General features: G+C 42.3%; 1 protein-coding gene across 1 annotated transcript in view; it reads right to left on the bottom strand.

Annotated features, from left to right (window-relative positions):
• The window catches only part of PKD1L1 (polycystin 1 like 1, transient receptor potential channel interacting), a 183,103-nt gene that overhangs the window by 169,838 nt on the left and 6,677 nt on the right, over positions 1-6,588 (bottom strand).

Here is a 6,588-nt window from a genome sequence, read left to right as displayed (position 1 = left end):
TTCATAAGGAAGGCTGGCAAGGCACATACTAGGTACACAGTTTCTCCTGGCGGAGCCTAGGAATGAGCTGGTCTGAACCTCCTGCACCTCTCCTTGTTTGCAACTAATGGGTCAGACTGAGTTCTCTCCATTATGAAACATTTTTCTCTTTTATTTTTAAAGCACTTGTTAGTTGCCTTAGCTCTTTATACCAACATTTAAACCTTCATAGAGATTTTTAGAAAACTTACTGTTTTATTCAGAAAACTAGATAATTTTTCTCTCTACTCTGAAGAGAGTGATAGCAAGAAGAGTGGGCATGCACAAGTTTTAGGCACAAGCTCCTTCTCAGATGGGAAGAGGGAACCTTTGAACAATGATGATCCAAGCTCTGGGGGGTCTGGCCTTGCATCCTATGTTACCTGGAACTTTGCTGCAGATGGGGTAAGTAATCAGAGCCCCGTGGGGGGTAAAGGGGCCTGCTGTTGATGTAACACACCTGTCCTTCCTGGGGCTTGCTGCCACCTCTGCCCTTCTCACACTGCCTTGTCAGTGCCTCTGCCTTTGTCCCCACTGTGTTTGTTGTGGGTAAATCTCAGATTTGGGGGAAATGCATACTTTCCAGTTTCATTAGCAATATGCTTTCAAATGCACTTGTGACCAAGGAAAGGATCAACTGCAAACTACATTCCTAAACGAACAAAATCCCTTCTTTCTGAAGCCCCTGTGATTTGCTCTGACACCTTCCTGTCAAACCTAGAGTCCACTGGGTAAAGACACCTGCATGACCCTGCTTGCTGGGCTGGCATCCATACCCGCAAGCACACCTGGATACTCTGACTTTGCTGCTGCCTGTTCCTTCCCTGTGGGGCTGGACATCCTGAGAATAGGGCCTACATTTAAAGTTTGTGATGTTTTTGAAGCCAGCAGGGCTAACCAAAGATGCCAGGAAATGAGGAGCAAAGAAAGTGACATAATTGAGGGAAGAACTATGCCTGTAATGCCCTAAGAGGGAGCCACTCTCAGCTACTAGAGCTCAAGTTACTTACAATTAAATAGAGTTCATAATTAGCTTCTCGATCATTAGCCACATTTCAAGGGCTTGGTAGCCAAGAAACAAACTATAGAATGTTTCCATCATTGCAGAGCACCCTCGTGGCCAGCGCTGGGCTGGGCAGCCTCGCCTCTTTTTTCGGGCAGTGCGACCAGCATTGTGTCCTTAGAGCAGCTGCATCCAGACAAGGGATGGGTTCCTAGTTCATTTACATTCTTGGGCCGTATTTCTTGATCTGGGGTTTGCCGAGCACTGCATTGGTACAACAGGGAGCAAAACACAGTGCCAAACTCACTGCTTCCCTCCTGAGGACGGAGGGGTGTGCCACTAAGGTGAGACGTGGATGCAGCCAAGCAAACTGGAAAGTGTGGCGTTTTAAAAACTGCTTTAAGTAAAAATATTCTGAATAAAATCAGGTAAATGGCTTCTAAACATGGCCCATTTTAAGAAATCACTATCTAAGCTCCTCATTTAGACACCATCAAAGACTCGATCAGGATTTTGACTCTCCTTCAGACCTTGATGAAAGGAGGAAAAAGCAAAGGAAAAATTGTTTCTCTTTGAGTGAAATCAATGTGCAAGGACAGAACCCCCTGGCTGGAAGAGGTCCTGGGAGATCTTTCCCTCGGTCTTTGTTGTTTTAAACAAAAGCCACCTCCTTAGAATTTGTTTTTTAAGCCACAGATTCTGTATTTCACATTTAATAGTTTCTAATACTGCTCCTTACATAATAGTTCATTTAGTCAACCTCTGCCTTGCTTCACAGATTTAAGGGGCTTAACATGTACGTAGTTCAGAATGGATACCTGACAGTAGGTAGCATTGCCTGAAGACTTTTAATAGTCAAAGTAGAAAAGCAAACATAAGTGTTTACATAGGTCACAGTGTAAAAAGGCACAAACAGAGCTGCAGTTTCAACAGCATGAGGTTCTTCCTCAGATGGAAACCTCAGCAATTGTTCTCACATGGGTCCTCATACTTGAAGATGTAATAGATGACATTTAATGAGGTTAGGTTTCAGATTTGGGGAAATACTACATTTGCAACTCAGACAAGTGTATACATAAAATATACAAGAAAAAATAACACCAGAATGTTGGTTATGGTGAGTAACCAACTTTGTTTCTCAGGTCTCAATGCAAGCCCAGGTTCTGATCATCATCACCTCATGACCTGCCTACCTCAGTTTCTCACCTCCAAATGGAGCTTCCTGGAAAAGCACCTGGCTGGCCAAGATTATTCTTTGCACAGGCTGACATGTCCCTTCCTAGCAAGACTGCCAGTCACTGTCATTTTCATTCTGTTCCTTGAGGCAGCTTGTGGACCTCTACTCATTTACCTTTAGATAGTCTACATCTTTTTTATTAACAGCCCATCCCCACGCCCAGCCCACACTCTGGGTCCCATCACATTCACAGAATCAAACAGAGTGATTGGGCAAATTTTTGTAATTAATTGTGGTAAAAAGAAAGAAAAATTGATAAGATCTTGGTAGAATGTCAAACTTACCATCCTTTGATGTGGTCCCCAGAGCAGGCTGCAACAAGGAGAGCAGGGGCAAGGCTGCGATCAGACCCCTCCACCCCACTTGCAAGCAGTTTGCTCCCATGAGGCTGCTGATCAGCATCCCAATCAAGATGGCTTTGGGCAAATGAGCACAGGTAGAAAGCCCACATAAGGATCCTAAAGCAAGAGGGACTGGCCTTGCTCCGCCCCATGGGCTGGAGCAGTGAGCCTTCCCTGCCTCCATTAGCATCTTGGGACAACCAGCCAATCATAAGCACCCCCTGAGAAACAAATCTCCTGCCCAGAAAAGCTCTGGGGCCTTAGCCTCCCCTCACCCCAACATGCTCCTGGGCCAGTTCCTCTGAGATGAATATGTCCTAAGTGACGTTAATTTGCAGGGGAAAATGTGTCAATCACCTGTGAGGCTCAATACTAGCTCCACTCAAGAAAAACAATATAGCTATTAAAGTATCATGATTTTGTGAAAATAGCTGGGTGCCCTGTAGTTTGCAGTGGAAGGGCATCATGGAACACTTTTTAAGCCGTTGCAAGTTAGAAAAGACAAATTTGCTACACCTGGGACTAAAGTAGGTACTCTGTCTTATATAAATAATAAGTGTAATTTGAATTATAAATGGCACCTCTCTCTTCTATAGTCTTCCATGCTTTCAATTGGCTTCAAAATAAAATTAAATATCCATGGCTTGATATTTAAACACCTTGATAGGCTGTCCCCAAATGCCTTGGGTCCTCTGGCCACTTGGAACATAGGGGAACATAACCGTGCCCTAATTATTCTTTCTCTGCGAAGTCACATGCAGCAATTCTACTGAAGGAATGTGATCATCACAGTAGGAATCATCTTTCAGCACTACAGAGTTTGGTGATCACTTTAATTTTTCCCTCAGAAGTACGTTACAAATAGGGAATTACCATAACCAACTTTGCATATATCTTGTTCCAATGCAATTGTTAAGAAAAGCACAACACACATATTATATGGGGTAATGAATTAGGTTCAGAAGCACATATTTTGAGTAGTAGACAATTATCCGTATTATCTCAGCTTCCTCACCCCTGCCCACCCACCTTGCTTCCAACTAAGTCTGTTCTTTCATCTGGAGTGGTTTCTCCACACTGAATAACAATATTATTCAATATAGAGAACTGATATTTCATAAAGTATGAATAGAATCCTCTTAGGAAAGCATTGCTACTTCTCTGAGCCCAGATCGTATGATGGTACATGCCAAGGCAGACCCAGGACAAGTCCCATGGTCCTGGGCATGGTCCCTCTCAGCTTCCCCATGGAGCTGAGCTGGAGCACCTCTGTTTCTCCTGGTTATTTCAGACTTACCAGTGTGAAGGGAGGCCCACCTGTCATTTAGGACAGGTAAGCAACCGAATATCTAAGAATCACACTGGGCATTTCTTTCTAGATTTGACTGCATGCTCCAAAAACTGGTGAAGACCCAGGTAGGAGCTGCTTTGGGAAGGCCAAATATGAACTAGGTGAAGTGTTAATGAGGAGGTCCCGCCTCCCATCAGGCACCTCCCTCATGAGGGCTCCTTAAGTCCTCTACCTCCTTAGCAGGGTTTATTTGCAAACAGTGAAAGAAGTGAACAGGGAAAAGTAGAAAAATACAAGGTAGATGCCCTCCACTCAGTTCTGGTTCTCACTTCTGTCTGGTTATCTGTTTTTCTCCCCCAGAAGACTTCACTAGAATTTTCTCAGTAAGGAAGATAACAGATAATTTTAAAATGAAACTAGTATGGTAAAAAGTGGTTACAGTGTATATATGTAGATTCCTTTAAATTTTTAAACAGCTTGAGTTTAGAAGCGCAGGGCTGTCTGGTCACAGGGTTTGAGCCCTAAGGTCACTAGATGATGACAAGGTGTGCTGAGACATGCCAACCACACCTCTGTGGGCCTCAGAAAAGCCGTGGAAGCCACCCAGTCTGCACCATGTGCTGCTGTGAACTGGCAGCTTCTGTTTAGAAAAAAAAAAAAAAAAAAAAAAGCCAGCTTTTGCTTGTTCTGTTTTGTAAGGCTTATGCTATGGTTTGAATGTGTCACCTAAATTCTTATGTTGGAAGCTTGGTCCTCTGCAGCAGTGTTGGGAGGTAGGGCCTGGTGAGAAGTGATGAGGTCACACGGCCTCTGCTCTCATGATGGCTTCATGTTGCTACTGTGAGGATGGGTTAGTTACTGAGAACGGGTTGTTATGGAAGGCGGTCTGCCCCTCTTGCCTCCTTTTTGTCTCCTGTACACGCTTCTGCCTTGTGCTCTTCTGCCAGGGGACAATACAGCAAGGAGGCCTTCACCAGATGCATCCCCTTACCTTACTTTGGACATCCTAGCACCCAAAACCTTAAGAACTCTCTTTCATTTATAAAGGACTCAGTCTGGGGGAATCAGGTATAGACATACAACACAGACTAAGACTGCTTACAAATGTTCACATTTTACACTTCCCAATTTAGAAAACTGCCAATGAGTAATGTTATTTTCTTTAATTATAACCACCACAGGTGGTCAGTGTGTTTACTCACTGTTAGAGAAACTGTCTCAAGTTTCTCTTATGATGCTGGAAAGAGCCAAAATCCATTCCCAGGTCTTAGGGTGTGGAATTCAGCATCTTTCCAAGCTATGCATGCTGGATATAGTTACAAGATTGGTTCATTTGGTGCTACAGGCAAACAGGACCTAGATTCCAGGAAGGTAGTGACATTTTCTTGTGCTACCCATAGGGTCATCTTCCTTACTGTCCAGTGATCCATGAAGTCCTTTGCGTGGCTGGTCTCTCCCAGGATCCCTTAGCCTAGAACTTAATAACTGGTCACTCTGCCCTCACTGCAAAGACTGTTACAGACACTGATTGATCCTCACCCATGTTGGGCCCATGGTAAAAAAAGATGATTCTGCCATGTGGTGCCACCTTATTGATAGAGACTCCAGTATTCTAACCTGGTATAATATCATAGTAACAAATAAAAAATTTAATTTTCTATTTATGAAAATAAGGATGTGCTGTGAAGAGTCTAAAGTCTAACGTTCAGAAAACTGTAATTGCCAAGTGAATATGTAAGGCACTCAAATAACAAATATTTATTATTTAGTCCCTTAAAAATAATTTATTACAAAAATAGTAAATACAATTTTTAGAAAATACACACATGTACAAAGATTGAAATAAAAAAAACACTCAGAAATACCCAGGTTTACATGTCAGTGTATACCTTCCCGATCACTCTCTATTATACTGTGTATACCAACATCTAACCTGCTTTTTTAACTTAACTGTAAGTCATAAGCATTTTGCCGTATCAGTACACTTTTTTCTGTAACATTATTTTTAGAGCATATCATACCATAGTTTATTTAACCAATCCCCAATTAATTCATAATTAGAATATTTTGTGTTTTTCCAGTATAACAGTTCTAGAACACCTTTGATTATAACCTTTGTGTAGATTCCTATAAATATTGAGTCAAAGGAGACACACAACTTTTCAGGCTTTCCATATAAAATAAATACCAAATTAGACTCCAGCTAAGTGATATCAATTGATATTCCCAATGGCACTGTCCAAGTGGGCTAATTTATCTCCTTGATAATCTCAGGGTATTTCTAGTTATAACATATCATTTTTATTTCTTGATTCAACAATTGTACTTAGAAGAAGCTCTAAAAATCCAAACCTAAAGCTTCATTTCAGATCCTCCCTATTGGAATCCATACGGAAGTACAGAATTCAAGAATGACATCAGCAAAACCGAGGCGTGAGAGTTCTTAGCTTTTCTCCCCACCACATAAATTCAACTAGCAACTACTTAGTGACAAGACTATTGCCCTGAATATGCCAGAAATTAGGAGAGAAGCTGTGACAACTCACTGGGCCACAGAGCCAAGAATAATCATGATCAGAGGGTAAAGAGAATGATTCTGTTTGCTCATGACACCCCTCACTTAACCTACACAGCACTGCCCTTGGAGAATTTCTCTGGATTCACAGTTTCTACAGTGGGAAAAAGAGAGCAGGAGATG

The sequence above is a fragment of the Sapajus apella genome, unplaced genomic scaffold (genome assembly GCF_009761245.1).
Source record: "Sapajus apella isolate SASKATOON/1434 unplaced genomic scaffold, GSC_monkey_1.0 scaffold54, whole genome shotgun sequence".
In the NCBI taxonomy this organism is placed as follows: Eukaryota; Metazoa; Chordata; class Mammalia; order Primates; family Cebidae; genus Sapajus; species Sapajus apella.
This window is presented reverse-complemented; position numbering and strand designations above follow the sequence as displayed.